The sequence below is a fragment of the Cynocephalus volans genome, chromosome 6, assembly GCF_027409185.1.
Source record: "Cynocephalus volans isolate mCynVol1 chromosome 6, mCynVol1.pri, whole genome shotgun sequence".
NCBI classification, from domain to species: Eukaryota; Metazoa; Chordata; class Mammalia; order Dermoptera; family Cynocephalidae; genus Cynocephalus; species Cynocephalus volans.
This window is the reverse complement of record NC_084465.1, coordinates 33,583,673-33,603,085: the sequence shown is the minus strand read 5'-3', so window position 1 is coordinate 33,603,085 and position 19,413 is coordinate 33,583,673. Positions and strand designations below refer to the sequence as shown.

The following is a 19,413-nucleotide window of genomic DNA, read 5'->3' as shown; positions in this document are numbered from 1 at the left end:
GGTCTCTAGCTCAGGAGAAACGGCCAGGCCGCGATGGGCAGAGGCAGAAGTTTGCGATCAGAATCCGGCTGAACAGCCGGGGTCGGGGGAGCTCCCTCAGTCTCCATCAGCCACCCCCGTCAGTCAACCCCAATAAGCATCCGGTCTCAGAAGTACCAAGGTGTTCGTGCTGTAGCTTCAACATGCATCGTTCATTCCCCAGCGGAAGCAGCAGCAGCACCCGCCAAAAAAGAAAAGAATCCGAATCGCCACTCCTTCCCCTTCCCACTGAGAGCCAAGCCGACTGCCCGCCTCCCTCGCAGGGAAACCCTCGGGGCCAGGGCCTGGAGCGGAGGCCCAGCTGCTCTGTCTTCCCGCTGGGCCCCGCACGGCCCGGTCAGCCGAGCCCCCAGGGTGGCCCCGGAGCTCGGGACAGCCGGAGTCCGGCCGGCGACCTCCCAGCGCACCGCGCAGGCTGAGTGCCCCGGCCCACGAGCGCGGCCCTGCCCGGGCTGCCCGCCTCACCCGGCTCGCTCTGGGGCGCCAGCGAGTCCCCCGCCGCCTCCGAACCCCCGCGCGCCGGCAATAGGCTCGGAATTCCGGGCAGAAATTGCGCTGGGGGTCGGGAAGGAGGAGATGTTTGCTCAACTTCTGAGGACGTCACGCCTCTTCCTCCCGCAGCCAATCAGCGGCCTCGCTACGGGAACAACCTTCTCCTCCGCCAATGGGCGGCGCTGCCAGGTGCTGGGTCATGCCCTGCCCCTGCTCCTCCCCAAGGGTCCCGCCTCTCGGATACCTGATCTGCGTCTTCAGCCGAGGCCATCACGTCCTCCCTGAGCGGTTACTGACCGGGTTTGTAACTGTCCTGGCAGAAGGAAGGAGGGGAAGGAGGACGAGAGTAGTTTGGACACACTGCACGCTGAACAGATGCGTATGTCATCTGGGAAAAAGTTGCGAGCTCATGTAGTTTGTTCAGCGTATACACTTTTCAAAGCATCTTCACAGCCTTGTAACAAGCCCACGAAGTCAGGTGGCAGTTCTTAGAACGGTTTAGGAATCCAGCAAGCTGAGAACCTGAGAAATTAAATGTCGTATCACTTTCTATGATAGTCAGAATCCGTAAGCGTATGATAAAGTCCAATGTTCTTGGAAAGTCCTGACTATGTAACCCTCGAGGGACAGGGAAATACACGTTTCATAAAGACTAGCCCCAGCGCTAGGAGCTGAAGAACCGCCTGAAACCCAGCTGTTGTCCCGCAGGGACTCAGTGGCCACAGAGTAATCTTCACTCCTGTTTTTACAGCTTTCTCCACCACTTACACTTTTCTCAGATCTGCCACAGAACTGTTTAGCTAGTGAAATCACGTGTCAACAATCTATTGCCTAGAACGTTCCTGAAACTCCACTTGCAGGGAAAATTAGAATTTTCTCTAGAAGTAAAATTGGGATTTTTCTCTATCTTTAGCTTCACATATCCAAAATTAGGTTTCTTATCATTCTTCCAAAGTCTTCCCTTCTTCCTGTGTTTCCCAGCTCTGTTACTGATATCACCTCTTCCTAACTACCATATCACCAGACTGAAATGCCAAATTCGCTTTCGTTCTTCCCGATCAGCCTTACCCATGGCATGGACGATGTCCTTTAAAATCCCACTGCTATCGCCCTCCTTCAAAACCCTTTTAGACACCACTTAGACCATGTTTCCTTAAGCACACAACTCTAATTGTCTCATTGGCCTCAGCAAAAAGCCTTGGGCACTACCCACTACTGGTAGAACATAGCCCAAAGTCCTTCACACAGTGTTAGTTGCTTCAAGGTATGGCCAAAATCGACTGTCTCAGTTTTATTTCTGCAGCAGTGCCAGCCTGAAACCAACACTGAACACAATCTATGCTTTGCTATTTCCCTAAAGACTAAGAGTCTGGGTAAGAATCCTTACTTTCCTCCTTCAAATTTTAAATCATGGCCAAGTTACTTAGTTTTCAAAAGAGCCTCTGTTCTCTTATCTACTAATCGGATAATAATCGGAAATATTTCATGGTGTCATATAACCATGACAACAAAATGAGATGATGGTCAAAGTGCTCTGCCAAGCATCTAGCTAAAGAAACTGGAAATTATTATTTATTTTCCCCAAAATATCTCATGTTGTACACTTATCTGTAATTCTAATTTACAAAAATGTTCACTTCTCTACAGCTAACTCATCCTTTAAGCTTTCGTTCAAATGCTACTTCATCAATGAAGACTTCCCTGAATATTTCTACTGGATGTGATCTTTCCCTTCTCTCTTGTGTAACTGTCTCTCACTGAATTTTTCATAATCTTCCTTATATAATACTTATTTGTATTTACCTTATCTGCATCTCTCACCTGTCAACACCATCAGATCATAATATAAGAATATTTCATCTCCCTCTTTTTTTCTTCATTGTTTCTAGTACAATGCTATGTATGTAATAGGTCAGTCAGGATCTCAGCAGGAAACAGATGGCAAGATCCAACTGGGTAAATTAGGATACATAAAGAGACTAAGTGTGTGCAGGGCTAAAGGAAGTCAGCAAAATATGGCAACACACTCTGGGACTAGCAACAGTGAAAACTACCCATAGGCCTAAATAGAGCCAGAGGAAGAGATGGGAAGCAGAATGCAGAAAGAGCTCTAGCTGTGGTGTGGCTGAGGCTGTGGGGAGTGCCACCGAAGGCAGTAGTCTTTGGCAGGGATGAAGCGGCCTAAGGAATCAATAACCCTGCCCAAGGAGGGACCTACCTAAGGCAGGGGGTCAACAAACTTTTTCATGTAAAGAACCAAAAAATAAATATTTTAGGCTTTCAGGTTGTACCATTTCTGTCACAACTATTCAATTCTGCTGGTTGGAATGTGAAAGCATCTATAGACAGTACTTAAATAGATGGCTGTGGCTGCATTCCCATAACCCTTAAGTTACAAGAACAGGCTACAAGCCCCTGGGCCATAGTTTGCTGCAGGCCCCTGGGCCATAGTTTGTAGACCCCGGGTCTAAGGAATAAATAACCCCACCTCACTCTCCTCCTGCCCGCCCATCTCCTGCTGGTGCCTTCTACTAATCTACTAAAGAAGAGCCAGAGGGTTAGTGCAGTTCATAAAGGTCATCTGCCCGCAGGGACAGAGCAGGTGGAGAAGGGGGCAACAATTCTAGAGGGATCAAAGGAGAATATCCAGCACAAAATGTGGTCAGCAACTGCTTATGGAAATGAATGAATAATATGACTGGTCAGTATGAATTTCACTGCAAATGGTTGAATACTCATGGAAAAACTGCTAAAAAAACTCCTAAATGAGCAAAGCTGGGAAAGGGCCCTGGACCACAGTGACTCCAGCAAGGACCTGTGAGGCTCAGTCTGCTTCTCTGTTGTTTTACTTTGGAATTCTGCACACCTCTGGCCTTATGCCACCCTGATGAAACATTTACCTGGCCAAAATTCTTCCAATGTTCTGTTCAAATGCTTGTAGTTTCAGGAATTTTGAAAAATATGTGCATGAGAAATACTGTTTCTTAAAATTGGGGGTTTCACACATTCTCCATCGTAGTGCTATTTGTTATAATAAGTGTGATAGGTCGCATAAATTTCTTCACAATGAAAAGGGATAACAGATGAGAGAAAAAACAAGCATTGGATACACCCAAGTCAGCTCCAGCAGTCAACCCCACCAAGTCTATCAGTGTGGGAGGGGCTGGCTGATTAGCTCACTTGCTTAAAGCATGGTGCTGATAACACTATGGTCAATGGTTGGGATCCCCACAGGGGCCAGCTGGCAAAAAAAAGAAAAAAAAAAAAAAAAGCTGCACTGAATATGAGAGACCCCTCCCACCCATATGGGATACTGGGTCAGCGCTCCTGAAATTGGGGAGTTGATTCTATATGCCACTCGAGCTGCTTTTCTTTCTCCCAACTGCTTTGGCTTTCTCTCTTCCCTAGATGTTCCTTACTTTTGTTTTGTTCTTTCTGAGAGTCCTAAGGTTAGTAGTTAGGCACTTGAGCAATGGAGTGAATGGTACCTAGACTTAACCCCTCCTTTGCCTTTCACTTGCAAGTCACTTTGTCTCTTTAAGCCTTTCTTAGAACAGTGGGGAATGTCATAGGACTGTCAAGATGTGTTTTCTCGGTGTATGTATGCTAATGTTGGAGCTAACTATTTTATCCTGTCTCATCCTCACCTCACCTTTCCTAGCATTCAGAACCCAGTCTCATTCTTAAACAACTTTTTCCATAAGGAGAAAAAGAAGAAGGTATTTGGGAGGAAAAGGAGGAAGGAATCCAGCATAAGCCTACATTTATTTTATTTATTTCTCAAAACTTTCTCATGTATATCCTACATGAGCAGCAATTTTTACAATAACACCTATAATCTGCCCACCCCCAAAATCATTCAATTTATTATAAATAGAAATTTCCTATAAATAGAATGTGCAAATACAAATGTCATATAAAATAAGAAGTCCTTTAGCAAAGAAAAGTTTTTAAATGACAATTACTATTGTTGCCAAACTCCCATATTATCTTGGGAATGAAACAGACCTTCTTTACCATTCAGGAATTTAAAAATCCATTCAGGCAAGATAGGAACCACCCACAGGTAAATCTAAATCACAATTCCTACAACCAGTGTTACATTTTCCTCTGTGTAACTGAGACCAAGAAAAGAGAAAGAAAGAATTTGCTCAAAGTACCATCAGTGAGGCCTGGAGGGACTGCCACCCATCAGGGGAGCAGCCCCAATCCAAAATCAGCCTTCCTTTTTATTGACAAGACAAGGAAGTTTCACAAGAAAAATCAGTTGATTCAATCATCAAAGAAGGACATAAGGACATAGGCAATGTTACAAAAGTCATCCATGGCTAAGTATAGCTAAACAATGGAAACTAGTAACAACAGTAAATTAAAGTGACATTCCAAAATACAATTAGTAAAGAGCTAAATTGGTCAAACTGGCTCATTATCTAAAGTATGACCTCTCCTTAAACAAAACTTACACTCATAAAATCTGAATACAATTATCTCTAAAGTTTCCCCCAACAGACAGCTTACCCATAGCAAACATTTTTTCCACAACTTTCCCTTCAGCAATTCTTAAAATCTCTTAACAGGATCGTTATGACAACCACCTGACTTCTCTAAAATAATTACAGTATATAATCCCATACCTAACCAGTGATTAAGAGTTGATTAGACGGGCTTTGGCCACTCTATCTATGGGCTGTGGCCCCCTGTCTGAGGGCTTTTGCCCCATACATGTATTTACCTAAAAACCTTATTCTAAAATCAAGTGAGAATCAAGATTTCTAACCCACTACAAACCAGTTTCTGGTTGGAAATAGTGATATCCTGGGAAATGGTACCCTGCTTTCCCCCACCCTTAGATGGAAGAAGCAGGGAGAACTAATTTCTTGTTCATCTCCTTTGCCATTAGCTGTGTTTAAGGAATCCTTCCTGAAAAGAATTCAAGAAAATTTCAAGCCCCTTGGCATTTCCAGGGTACACTTTTTTTGGTTTCTAATGTTTCAAAAACTGCCCAGGGGTCCATGGCATCCCTTGAGAATTACACGTGCAGCATAATCACCTCCTGCTTAGTAACTGTTATTACAAGGCTATCAGGAATTTTACATTTTCAGTTACACATAACTGTGTTTAATGAGTTGCATGAGAGTTATATGCTATAGTAATATAAACAAAAATGGAAATGCAAATTTTGGGATATATCTCACTGACATATGATGGATCTGATGTATTCAAATTAAGAAAGAAAATCCAGTGTTCCTCCCCACAGCCTATCCTGAATGAAAATCTCAAAAGAGAAGATACCTTAAAGGAATAAGAAAGATTGGGGAAGAAGAGGGGAAGTAATTAAAGCAAAACTAAAACACATGTGTAATCATTCTGGGAATTGAGCTGGAGAAAGCTAAAAAGCCAAGTTTAGGAGATAAGAAGAGTCAGAAATTCCTCTTTCTGGTTCAGTCTGGATCAAACCAATCTTTAACAGTAGTCATCTCACTATTGAGATGGGAAGGAAAAAAGAATATAAAAATGTCGGGGGGTTTTGCAGTGCAAGAAGTAGCAGCTATAAAAAATAATCAAAGCATAGGCAAGGACACAGCAAGAAGCACAAAATAAGGTGGAGGAAATTATCCCCAACATTGAACTGACTTTCATGATAATTGCCATCTGTATAGCACCTAAGAAACAAACAGGATTGGAATAATAGAATTTGATGTAACTTAGAATAGACAGAAAAAGAACAGCAAAGGAGGATGCTTTCTCCAATTGGATGGTGTCATGTTGATACTGCCCATGATAGGCACAGGTCTTTGTGTCTTATCATTTACTATTATTGAACAACCCCAAGCCCCTAAAATAAAACAAAGAAAACACACACACACACACACACACGCACGCACGCACGCACGCACGCACGCATGCACGCACGCATGGCAAGAATTTAGTAAATAAAATTTAGTAAATAAATTGCCTGGGCCTATACACACAAGTAAATTCTAAAATGTTAAGGTAAACATTCTCCCTACCCTAAGAAGATAAATGACTAAAATGACAAAGATGTATCATAACAAATACCACACCAAAGTAAAAACTCCTGGAAGTCAAAGACTTGAGTTCTGTTTTTTTGGAATCTACCAGGGTCTACTACCTGTCCTATACACATTGGGGTCTGAGAGATCTATGCAGTTATAGAGAAAATAGGGAAATAAAAAAGGAACAAAATGAGGTAGGGTGGAGAAGACAAGAATAAAGGTAAAGTACATGGAGCATGCAGGGCGGACAGCAGGAGGATTACAGCAAAGTCTACACAGTGGTGGGGCCTTCGAAGGCCCCTTCTTCACTTTGCTACCAGAGTACCTGTAGTCAGGCCTTTGCCCTCAGGGCAGAAATTTTTTGTTTTTAAATCTTCCCTGGAAAACTTTCCCAGCCAACCTTCAGATGTAGAATTTGAGAGAAACAGGAGTCTAGAGTGACACCAAGACTTTAGGCCTCAGCGACTAGAAGAAAGAAGTTTCCTTTAATTAATGTAGGGAAGACACTTGAGGGGAAGGATAGGGGAAAGATCAGGAGTTCAGTTTTGGACACACCAAATTTGAGATCCTCATTAGGTATTCACATGTAGCTGTTGAATAGACAGATATGCTAACCTGAAAATCAAGAGACATGTTTACATTGGAGATAAACACTTGGGAGTCAACAGTAATTTAAATGGTATCTTAAGCCATGAGACTGAACAAGAAGGCCACATGAATGAGTGAGAATGGAAAAGAGGCCAAGGGCACAATGACATTTACAGGTCAGAGAATTAGGAGGAATCAGCAAGGAGACCGAGAAGTGGCCACAGGGACAGCAGAAAAATATGGTTTCCTGGAAGTCAAGTGAAGAAAGTACAGCATTCCAAGGAGAAAAGGTCAAATAAGATAGGGACTGAGAATTGACCACTGGTGGCCATTGGTAAGTTAATATGAATAGTTTCAATGGAGAGGTGGGGGAGTAAAACTTAAAGAAATTTTTAAAAGACATAAAAAGAGAGAAGGAGAGAGTAAATGGAGACAACCCTTCCAAGGAGTTTTATTGTAAAGGGAGAAAAATGTGGTAGTTACTGGAGGGATCAAAAAAGGTTATTTTAAAGATGATTAGTGTTATAGCACATTTGTATGATGATTAGAATAATGCAATAGAGAGTGAATAATCAATGGGTTGTGACCTTATCCACAAGTGGAGGGATGGCCTTAACTAGGAGCATGGAAAAAGGTAAGGGATACGAGCCCAGATGTAAAAGAGTTAATAGATGAAGTGGCGAGAACTTGTGGAAATACTCTCTAATTGTTCCAAGTTTCAGAGTCATCAGTAGGGCCTTCAACTAAGAGTGAGATGGGAGAGCAAGTATTGGAGCTTTGAGAAAAAAATGGAGATCAAAACTTTTTCTGCAAAAAACTGGATAGCAAATGTATTAGTCCATTGCTGTTGCTCATAACAATATACATGGAACTGGGTAATTTATAAGAAAATGAAATTTAATGTTTACAGTTTGGGAAGCTGGGAAGTCCAGAATCCAGGGAGCACATCTGGTGAAGGCTTTCTTTGGTGGTGACTTCCATGACAGCAGGGCATCGCATTACAAAATCGCAGAGCAGAGAGAGAGCAAGAGTAACCTCCTCATTCACTCTCTTTTTAAAGTCCTCCAAACCATGCCCATGACCACCATTTTTAATCCATTCATTATGGCATGGACCTACCATCTAATCACTTCTTCAAGGCCCCACCTTTCAATTACTATAATAGGATTTCCCACCCTTAACACTTAACAGTGGAGATTAAGTTTTCAGGGGATATTCAACACAAGGCAGCAAACATTTTAGACACTGCAGGTCAGACAGTCTCTATTACAACTACACACTCTGCAGTTGTAGTATGAAAGCAGCCATAGACAGTAGGTAAACAAATGGGTGTGGCTGGGTTCAATAAAACTTTATTTACAAAAACAGGCAACAACAGCTGGATATGCACATGCAAAAGGATAGCATACTCCTACCTCACACCATATACAAAAATTAATTCAAAATGGATTAAAGACCTAAAAATGCAAGACAAAACTATAAAACTCTTAGAGGAAAACATAAGTATAAATCTTTGTGAACTTGATTTAGACAATTTTTTTAAAATATGACAACAAAAGTAAAAGCAACAAAAGAAAAAATAGATAAACAGGACATTATTAAAATTAAAAACTTTTGTGCTCCAAAGAATGACACTGAGATGGTGAAAAGACAGCTTTCAGAATGAAAGAAAAATTTTGCAAAACACATATTTAGTAAAGGAAAAACTTGTATCTATAATGTACTTTAAAAACTCTTATAAATCAATAATTCATAAAATAAAGTAAGCAAGAGCTCTGAACTGATAGTTCTCCAAAGAAGAAATACAAATGGCCAATAAGTACATGAAAATGTACTCAACATCATTAGCCATCAGGAAAATGCAAATCTAAATCACAATGAAATATCATTTCACACCTACTAGAATGTTCGTAATTTAAAAAACAGACAATAACAAATGTTGGTGAAGATGTGGAGAAATGAGTATCCTCATTTATCACTGGTGGGAAAGTATAATGGTGAAGCTGCTTTGGAAAACAGGCCTTAAATGCTTAACCATGGAGTTAACATATGATTCAACAATTCAATTCCTAGATTGTAATCATGAGAAATATATGTCTATACAAAAACTTGTACACAGATGTTCATAGCAGAATTATTTTTTGTTTTGTTTTGTTTTGTTGGTGGCAGGCTGGTACAGGGATAGAACCCTGGACCTTGGCGTTATCAGCACCACACTCTAACCAACTGAGCTAATTGGCCAGCCCTACAGAATTATTTCTAATATCCCAAAGTAGATACAACCTAAATGTTCATTAACTGATCAGTAGATAAACAAAATGTGGTATATTCATACAGTGCAATAATTTTGAGCAATATAAAGAAATGAAGTACTGACATTGGCTACAATATGAATAAACCTGAAAATATCATGCTAAGTAAAAAAAGCCAGACACAAAACAACAGCATATTGGGTGATTTCATTTATATAAAACATCCAGAATAGGCAAATCTATACATAGAGAGAAAGTAGATTAGTGGTTGTCAGGGGATGGGGGAGCTGAGGGGATTGAGAGATGACAACTAAAGGGTTTGGTGTTTCTTTTTGTGGTGATAAAAATGTTCTAAAATGGGTGTGGCGACGGTTACATAAATACATCTGGCAAATACTAGAAGTTTTTAAAATGTACAAATTAAATAGGTAAATTGTATGTGGATTTTTGTCAAACAAACAAAACAGGCAGTAAGCCAGATGTGACTCCCCAGCAGCAGATAGAACTTGGGTTCTCCAGCCAGAGTGTTCATCAGAATCACCAGGAGGACTTGGTACAGCAACAATCTGTAGGTCTGACTCCCAGACTCTCTGATTTGGAGGGGATAGGGGGCACAAGAATTTACGTGTCTAACATTCTTCCCAGGCAGAGCTGAAGCTACAAGTCGGCAGGCCATACCTTGAGAATCACTGATCTAGGAGTATAGGAGGAGGAACGAATTGGCCAAGTTTAACACAATTACTGGAAAGCTTTATGGGGCCCAGTGGAGGTATTGGTAAGGAACTGAAGGTGGGACCAGTCATGACACTATGCTTTTCCCCAGCCATGTTCAGCTTCTCAGATGTACAAACAAAGTAGGTGAAGAAGAAAGTTAACTTAGGTGGTTTAAAGCAGCCAAGAGCAGAACAAGGGAACGTAGGGTACATGCAAGGGGCGGGGGGGGGGCGGATTTTAATGACTGACTGGAATGTAAGCCAGGAACAGAAGAAAATATGGATCTGAGAGAGATAAGAAATGAAGAAGAGGTGGTAGAATTAAAGACTTTTTTCCTGGTGGAGTAGAGTCCAAGAATTGTTGGAGCTGAAGTACTGGAGAAAAAGAGCTGGAAAGATAGGCTATGGTGTTGAAGAGTGGGATGTTTAAAATGGAGGTAATGGAGGAGTTGCAGTTATTGGCAATGACAAGGTCCAGGGAGTGAGTGGCTGAGATAGGGAGAAGGAAAAATGCTCAAGGAAGTGAGAGGCCAGAATATTAGAAGGATCATCCACAGGGATATTGAAATGACCAATAATTACAGTAAGAACACTGTTGTAGAGACCAACAGTGGACCAGGAGCTAAAATCTTCAAGGACTGAGAGGAGTGACTTGGGTTGAGGTAGAGACTACCCCCCAAAATGAAGTAGTAAATATTAAGACCTGATGATATGTGATTAAAAGGGGTGTGTTGTTAGAGAGAGAGTGATATGGGTTTGGAAGCCAAGGAAGAGCAAGTAAAACACATGCCACTGCCCAATTCCCCGTGGTGTGATGGAAGTGGCAGAGAAGAGGGCCATTGCTTAAGAGGTGCTATGAATCAAATGTGTCCCCCCGAAGTACATGTATTGGAAATGTGATCTCTATTGAAATGGTGTTAAAGAGGGTGGGAAATCCAACTGTGGTGTTTGAAAAGTAGAGTCTTTAAGAGGTGATTAGATTGTGAGGACTGTGCTCTTGTGAGTGGGTTGGTCCATTCATGGCTTCATTAGGAGAGCAAGTGAGAAGTTTAACTTGCTCTTCCTCAGGCCTTGTTTTGATGGCTTCCTAAGGAGAGTGAGTGACAAGTTTAGCTTGCTCTTGCTCAGGCCATTCTCACTATGTGATACCTTGGTTGCCATGGGACTTTGTAGAGTCGCCACCAAGAACAAGGCCCCCATCAGATGTGCCCCTGGACCATGGACTTCCCAGCCTCCCAAACTGTAAGAAGTAAATTTCATTTCTTCATAAATCACCCAGTTTCAGGTATTCTTTTATAAGCAACAGAAACAAACTAATACAAGAGGGTTGTTGGAGAAAAAGTGTTATTAGAGGAAGCCAGGTCTAGTGAGAGCAAGAAGGTGAGGGGACCATTCAGAAAAAGAGTGAAGAAATGGAGTATTTTGATTGACCTTAAATTCACTGGGAAGAGGTTTTAAGACATGGGCAGGGGCAGGAGATGCAGCAGGAAAGTATATGCACAAAACCACATGGGCATTAGAACCCAAAAATGAAGGAGGACTAGAAGTCCGGGGCTTCCCCTGGTGACTGGCAAGAACAGGGATATAGGCAGGATTTCTCAACTGCAGCACTACTGATGGTCCTCGACTTATTATGGTTCAACTTAATGGCTTTTTGACTTTACAATAGTGTGAAAGTGATATACATACAATAGAAATCACACTTTGAATACCCATACAACCTTTCTGGGTTTCACTTTCAGTACAGTGTTCAATAAATTACAGGAGATATTCAGCACTTTGTTATAAAATGGGCTCTGTGTTAGATGATTTTACCCAACTGTAGGCTACTGTAAGTGTCCTGAGCATGTTTAAGGTAGGCTAGGCTAAGCTATCATGTTTGGTAGATTAGGTGTATTAAATGCATTTTTCACTTATGATATTTTACTTCTTTTTTTTTATTGAAACATATTTGATTATATACATTTGTGGGGTCCAGAGTTGAATATCAATGCCTATGTGCAATATGTGATGCTCAAATCAAGATAGTTAGTATATTCATCATTAGAAAATATAATCATTCCTTGTATCCATTAACCAATTCCTCAATAATCCCTTTCCCCCTCCGCCTTTCCCATCACTAGTAACCACAGTTCTTTTCTCTCCTTTTGAAAGTTCAATGTATTATTGTGATTGTTGTATATTTCTTTCTTTTTTATTTATTTGTTTATTTTTTAGCTCCCACTTATGAGTGAGGACATGCAGTATTTCTCTTTCTGTGCCTGGCTTAGTTCACTTAACTTTCTCTGGGCTCATCCATATTGCTGCAAATGACAGAATTTCATTCTTTTTTATGGCTGAGTAGTGTTCCATTGCATATGTACACCACATTTTCCTTATTCAGTTGTCTGTTGATAGACATTTAGGTTGGTTCCAACTCTTAACTATTGTAAATAGAGCTGTATAAATATGGGAGTGCAGATATCCCTTTGACATGATGATTTACATGTCTTTGGGTATCCAAAGTGGGTACCCAAATGGTAATCCAGAAGTGGGATTGCTGGATCATGTGGTAGTTCTATCTGTAGTTGTTTGAGAAACCTCCATACTGTTTTCCATAATGGCTACACTAATTTACAGTCCCACCAACAATATAGGAGGGTTCCCCTTTGTCTGCATCCTCATCAGCAGACACCCTGGTCTAATTGGGGTGAGATGTTATCTCAATGTAGTTTTTATTTTGCATTTCCCTGACTCTTAGAGATGTTAGGCATTTTTTCAGCTGTGTGTTGGCCATATGTATGGCTTCCTTTGACGAGTGTTTATTCAGCTCTTTTGCCCATTTTTTAATTGGGTTACTTGTTTTTTCACTGTTAAGTTGTTTGAGTTCCTTGCATAACTCTGGATGTTAGTCCCTTGTTGGATGTATAGTTTGCAGATCTTTTCTCCTATTCTGTAGGCTGTCTTTTCACTTTTTTTATTATTTCCTTTACTGTGCAGAAGATTTTTAGTTTGATATAATCTTGCTTTTTTTTTTTTTCTTTTGTTGCCTGTGCTTTTGAGGTCTTATTTATGAAGTCTTTACCCAGTCCTACATCATGAAGTGTTTCCCTTATGCTTTCTTCTAGGAGTTTTATAGTTTCAGGTCTTATATTTGAGTCTCTCATCAATTTTGAGTTGATTTTTGTATATGGTGAGAGCTATAGATCTAGTTTCATTCTTCTTCATACGGATATCCAATTTTCCCAGCACTATTTACTGAAGAGGCAGTCTTTTCCCCCAATATATGTTTCTGGTGCCTTTGTCAAAGATCATCTAACTGTCAGTACATGGATTGATTTCAGTGTCCTCAATTCTGTTCCATTGGTCTGTATGTCTTCTTTTATGCTAGTACCATGCTGTTTTGGTTATTATAGTTTTGCAGTATAATTTGAAGTCTGGTAGCATAATGCCTTTGGCAATATTTTCAACTTATGATGAATTATGAGGAGGTAACCCCATCCTAATCCAAGGAGCATCTATACTGACATTCTGTGTTGGGGGGAGGGATTCTGTGCATTATAGGATGTTTAGCAGCACTTCTGTCCTTTAACCACTGTATCACCTTTCAGGCGTGATGACTAGAAATGTCTCTACACATTGCCAAATGTCCCCTGTGGGGAAAAATCACCCTTTTTATGAAGGGGAATCTGGTAAGCCATATCATATTTAAGAGTCTTAAAAGTGTGTATAACCTTGCACCCAGTGATTCCATTTCTGGGAATTTATCCTGAGGAAATAATCGAATTTGTGCTAACATATATTTTTTCAATATATACATCATACCTATATGATATATACATTAAAGTTTGTCCATCAGAGACTGATATATAACAGCCCCACATTCAAAACAAACTAAATGGCAATCAATAGAATATTGGTTTAATAAATTATGATCCATGTAATGTGCAACTATACATAATCATGAGAAGAGGAAAGTAGCTCATGACAGTGACCTTTAGGGTCTGATGTAGGCAGAGGTGCCAGGAAAAAAGTCTGATATGGATGCCTCAGTCCAGTGTGAATGAAACAAGAAGAGTGAACTGACATAGAAAACGGAAGACAAAAGAGCTTCAGAAAAAGTGAAGAAGTCAAAGGTTTTGTGAAAACACCCAAATCTTAGGATACTGCAGTTGAATTGTAAGAAGGGTGTTAAGTTCAGGGACTCTTTCACAGCTAGGAACAACTTCTCCTGCTTCTACTTCTCTGAAGCACAGGCTGCTCTTGCCAGTCTCAGTCCTCAGTTTCCTGGCTGCTTTGGAATCTCTGCAGCTTGTGCAAACCAGACTGTGCTATTTGCTGAGCCCAAAATACTGACATGCCATCTCCCCTGATGAGCAGGGAACTGTGTCCATAGCCTATAATGGAGTTCAATAGCATTGTAATAGGCTAATAGTGTCCTCCCAAAATTCACATCCACCCGGATCCTTAAAATAGGACCTTACTTGGAAATATGGTCTTTGCAGATATAATTAAGATTAGAATCAAGATGAGATAATACTGGATTTGGGTGGGCTCTAAATCCATTGAAAGTGTTTTTATAAAAGACAGAAAAAGACACAGAGAGACATGGGGAAGAAGGCCACGTGAAGACAGAGGCAGAGATTGGAGTTATGCTGCCACAAGTCAAGGAATGCCAGTAACCACCAGGAGCTGAAAGAAGCAAGGAAGGAGTCTCCCAAAAAGCCTTTGGAAGGAGCATGGCCCTGCCAACACTTTGATTTCAGATTTCTCCTGTCCAGAGCTGTGAGACAATACATTTCTGTTGTTTTAAGCCAGTTAGTTTGTGGTACTGTGGTACGACAGCCCTGCAAAACTAGTACAGCCTGAAAACACCAAAGATCCAGGTTGTCCTCTAATGCTGAGGTAATAGTTCATGTATCACAGCCTGAGGATAAAATATAAAATGAACACCATTAACAAGAAGGTAGAAATATACAATAACCACACAGGCAGGGATTTCAAGTCAAAAGCACTTTGCTAGATGGATCTTCAAAAGATTGTTTGCTCTAAATGTCTGCAGAAGCTGAAGCTGAGCCACAACCTCTGAAGTCAGTTTGAAGTGCAGATACATCGCACCTCACTGTGAGCTCCGAAATCAACCTGAAATACAGGTACACTGTAGCCATTAGACTCTACTTTTACAAGACCTATGCTCTGAGCCGTGGCACCTAGTGACTCTGCCTTGGGGTTTTGGCAAAAGAGCCTGCAATTTCTACAGACCAATTTAGCTAGAGTATCTTACTTACAAAAATATATGAAGAGTAAGTGATGGAAACAAACTTGTTTTGAATTATCCTGCCGGATCTGTAACTCCTGGTCCCTCATTAGACAGGCTGACAAAAAAAACTTATAAGAGAATTGGTAAATACCATCTTGAAAATGGCATCATTACTATTATTATACAGAGTACACTGGACACAATCACCCCCCAGAATGTGAGAAAAAGCCAGAAAATATCATTCTCAAATGAAACAGATGAACAGTAACAAAAAAGAGGGAAGAATGGCCAACTTTAAAAACTGTTTTTAAATGAATTGCTGAAGGTACCCAGGAATTTCCCAGTCTCCATTTGGAGACCCATTGTCTTCTCAAGAAGATCTCTATGGGATAGCATAATGTAAATAAACTGTAACTTAACTGCTTGTTTTCTGCCTGAAACAATGATTTGGTAACAGAAGAGTAGTGAGATACATGGAATTTCAGAAAGGTAGACAGGCTTCTGCCCAGAAAAAAAGGGGTCCTCTAGTCAGGCCAGTAGAGTGTTCATATTCCTATGTTACAGATGCAGGGACATATCCAGACCTTGGGGGGAGCTTAAATACCACCTGGGTATTAATAAAACTTGCAGAATAGTTATAAAAATAACAATGCCTTGTTAGAGACTTGAAAATTCAGGTCTCATTCTTCTGATATCTCTTTAAGCAATTTACCCAATATGCTTGCATAGAAATGCTTTCTGGTTGCAGTTATGGCTTCCCCTATTCACCTAGAACATTCTGTGGCTCCCAGCCACAACCAGCTTCCATGGGGCTCATGCAAAGGAGGGGCAAAAGCCAAAGCTTTTTTATTTCATGCTACAGCTATGTCTGTAAAAGAGGTTGCATCTGGCTATAGCAGAGACTTATCTGCACAGGATAAAAACACGTTGCATGCAGTGGCATGTACTTATTGCAAATTAATAATAAACTGACATTTGGACTTGTCGATTTTTTTTTTAGTAAGTCAGTCCATAAGAACTAAAAGTGCTGACAACAATGAGGGATCCTGAATGTGAGGACTCTAGCAAATAATATCCTCAGAATCCCTGGTTGAACAATCAGCTGTGCTGTATCTTGACACCTGTAATAAGGAGCAACTGGCTCCAACTCCATGTGTTCACTTAGCAAGAAATACTTGATTGTTCCTCACACACACATACACACACACACCATGAGATACAGCTCACTCCATTCTCTAAGGACCAACTACAACCTTGGTTTAGGATGAATTTATATGTAATTCAGGAGTTCCCACCTTGGCTGTGCATCAGAATCACAAGTAAGAAAAATGTTCTAATAAGGATATACAAAAAATACATTTAAAAAGTGGGATGATCAACTTCATCAAATCAAGGAATAATCAATGCCTTTAGTTAAAAAGAGCCACATCATTTTTCCCTGAGACAAGGTCATAGTAGTGCTAGTCATGAGGTGGAGAGTGGGGAAGGAGGTGTGCTTTTTAGAAGAATATAATGAGTTTAGTTTCATACATATTTAGAGGTGTCTGCAGAATATATCCAGATAACAATGTCTAGTAACCATGTATCATAATACCACTCATACTTGTCTTCAACTCCTGATAGTTGTGAGCCCTATGATGTCAGAGAATGCATCTTAGTCACCTTTTTGTCCTTTGTTGTTATCCCAGAGTCTACAATACAGAAGGGGCTCAATAAATATTTGAACAAATAAGCAAACATATGGAGTAGATGAACCAGTGTTTGATAATCTATTCAGAAACTGAATCACCCAGACTGAAGCTTTCCCATGCACTTGCCAAATCCTTAGGGCCAAAGACAGGAGTTCTGGTGCCTGAAGCCCTGATTTTTTGAAACCCTGATTCTCTCATGCTGTCTACCTGGCTGCCGGGATCTCCCAAAAACTACTTCTCCCAGATTCTTGGCTCCCTTGCTCTACGTGCCTGTTACTCTGGAATGCTGACTGCTCATCTAGAATATCAACTTTTGTCTGTGCCCATGTTTTCTGAATGCTGTGTTCTGCCTTCCTAGCTGCATCTTCCCACCACTTGTTGCTGCATCCCCATGCGAATCGCTGTCCTCACCTGGTCCCTCCCAATCTCTCCTTCCTTCCATGGTGTGCCAGTCAATGGTCTGGCAGAAAAGAAATGGCAATACAAAGGCTGTAACTGAGAGAACTTAATGAAAATATTATCTAAAGAGGTACAGGCAAGGTTAAGGGAACAAAAATGGCTTGAGGGAAGACCCAAGGACCTGCAATAGTGGGAAATCACTACCACCTCAGAACTCAAGGGGCAAAAATGGGGAATAGTGTTTCCAGAGCCCAGAAAAAGTTTGTAGCCATTGAAGAGGAATTGCTGGGAAGATGTAACCATATAATGCAGCCACTGTCAAAACTGTGGCTGAGCAAAGGTAGGAGAGAGGAGAAAAATACCTCAAACTTTATCTCCTCCCACCTTCCAACAACCTGTTGCTATCTCCCTTTGACCAAACCCAACTGGAAGCCAAAGGGCAAGAGAACCCTGTTAATGGAATTCAAAGTGATCAGTGTCCTGGGGTACACAGGTTAGGGGGTATGGTTTAGATCAAGGCATGGTAGGGAAACAAAGAGAGAAATATCAGCACTATCCACTTCTTTTTGCTGTTCAGCATATACTCTTGACCTTTGCTTGGATAAGGAACTTTCGACCTCAATATGGGAGAAAAATAAATTCTCATCAGCCACAGTATCATCACTTAATGATGCCAGTTCAGTCATACTTCCTACTGGAAACTAAACTGTAATGTTAACAACCCTTAGTCCTCTTCATAAAATGTAAGATGGAAAAGGGGAAAAACAATTAACTTAAAACTAGCTGCTCTGAAGCTGGTCACGAGGTCTACACTGATAACAGTAGCTTCCCACTTTCAACACCCATTCCCTACCCTCTACCAGCACTTTTTTTTTTTTTTTTTAAAAAAAGATGACCGGTAAGGGGATCTTAACCCTTGACTTGGTGTTGTCAGCACCACGCTCAGCCAGTGAGCGAACCGGCCATCCGTATATGGGATCCGAACCCGGGGCCTTGGCGCTATCAGCACCGCACTCTACCGAGTGAGCCACGGGCCGGCCCTCTACCAGCACTTTTGCAGAACATAATTCTTTATCCAGTGTAGTTACTCAAGCTTTCTTTCTTATGAAATCTGAGCCTCTGGTGTTTTTGACTTTATTGAACTGTTACAGGTTTCCCTTGACTAGTGCTTTGAGCTGGGAATTATAGACTTTGAGTTTATCTTTTCCTTTACATACGCTTTACAGAGCAGCCAGAACTGTCCAATCCACCCCCACAATCCACCTCACTGCTGCCACAGCAACTAAGTGCCACAGTTATTTGATCTCCCTGCACTCTGTCACATGCCACCTTCAATGGTAATTTGAGTAATGTGATACCACTGTATGCTAACATGCCTCCTATTTCCTCCCAACCCAATCCTAGAGTTCCATTGTGAGGGTCTGCCTCCTGGGGCCATTTCTAGGACTGATATTAGCCAGAGTCTCTGCAGGAAAAAGATGGCTCATTTAAAGGGTACCTTGACATCATTTCATCTCATACTCAAAACTTTAGCCAAAGTATCTCATTGACCCTACTCAACAGGAAATCCTAGGGCAAATTTTGAATATGCAACCCATAGAGGTCAGCATCCTGGGTCAAAGAACAAAACCGAGAACCTTAGAGAATGGATGTGATGGAGCACTCAGATAGTAATCAGCACACTATGTCACACTGACATTTGAAAAACTTTTTTTTTAACTCATAACTCTTGAATTTTTAAATTTAAGGTTGAGAAGACAACTCTTTACAGAGTAAAAGCAACAATATTTATGTCTCTAAATCAATTAATATAAAAGACTATATGAACATGTGTGTATAAGACTCTGTTGTAGAGGCCTGGAATACTACTATGTAAATCCTCTTCTAAGCAGAAAGATTACTTGGCAAATGCCAACATGTCTTGTAATTATTTTTGCTTTGATTATATTTACCTTTTGAGGCTTAATGAATTCAAATAAACTG

The 19,413-nt window shown here is 40.9% G+C and overlaps 1 protein-coding gene across 2 annotated transcripts in view; it reads right to left on the bottom strand.

The window, feature by feature from the left end:
* The window catches only part of AASS (aminoadipate-semialdehyde synthase), a 48,160-nt gene extending 47,542 nt beyond the window's left edge, over positions 1–618 (bottom strand). For both annotated transcript variants that reach the window (XM_063099468.1, XM_063099469.1), the window contains exon 1: positions 505–618. The gene's annotated coding sequence lies outside the window, so the exon portion shown is untranslated. The remainder of the gene's footprint in view (positions 1–504) is intronic.
* Positions 619–19,413: the final 18,795 nt, after the last annotated feature.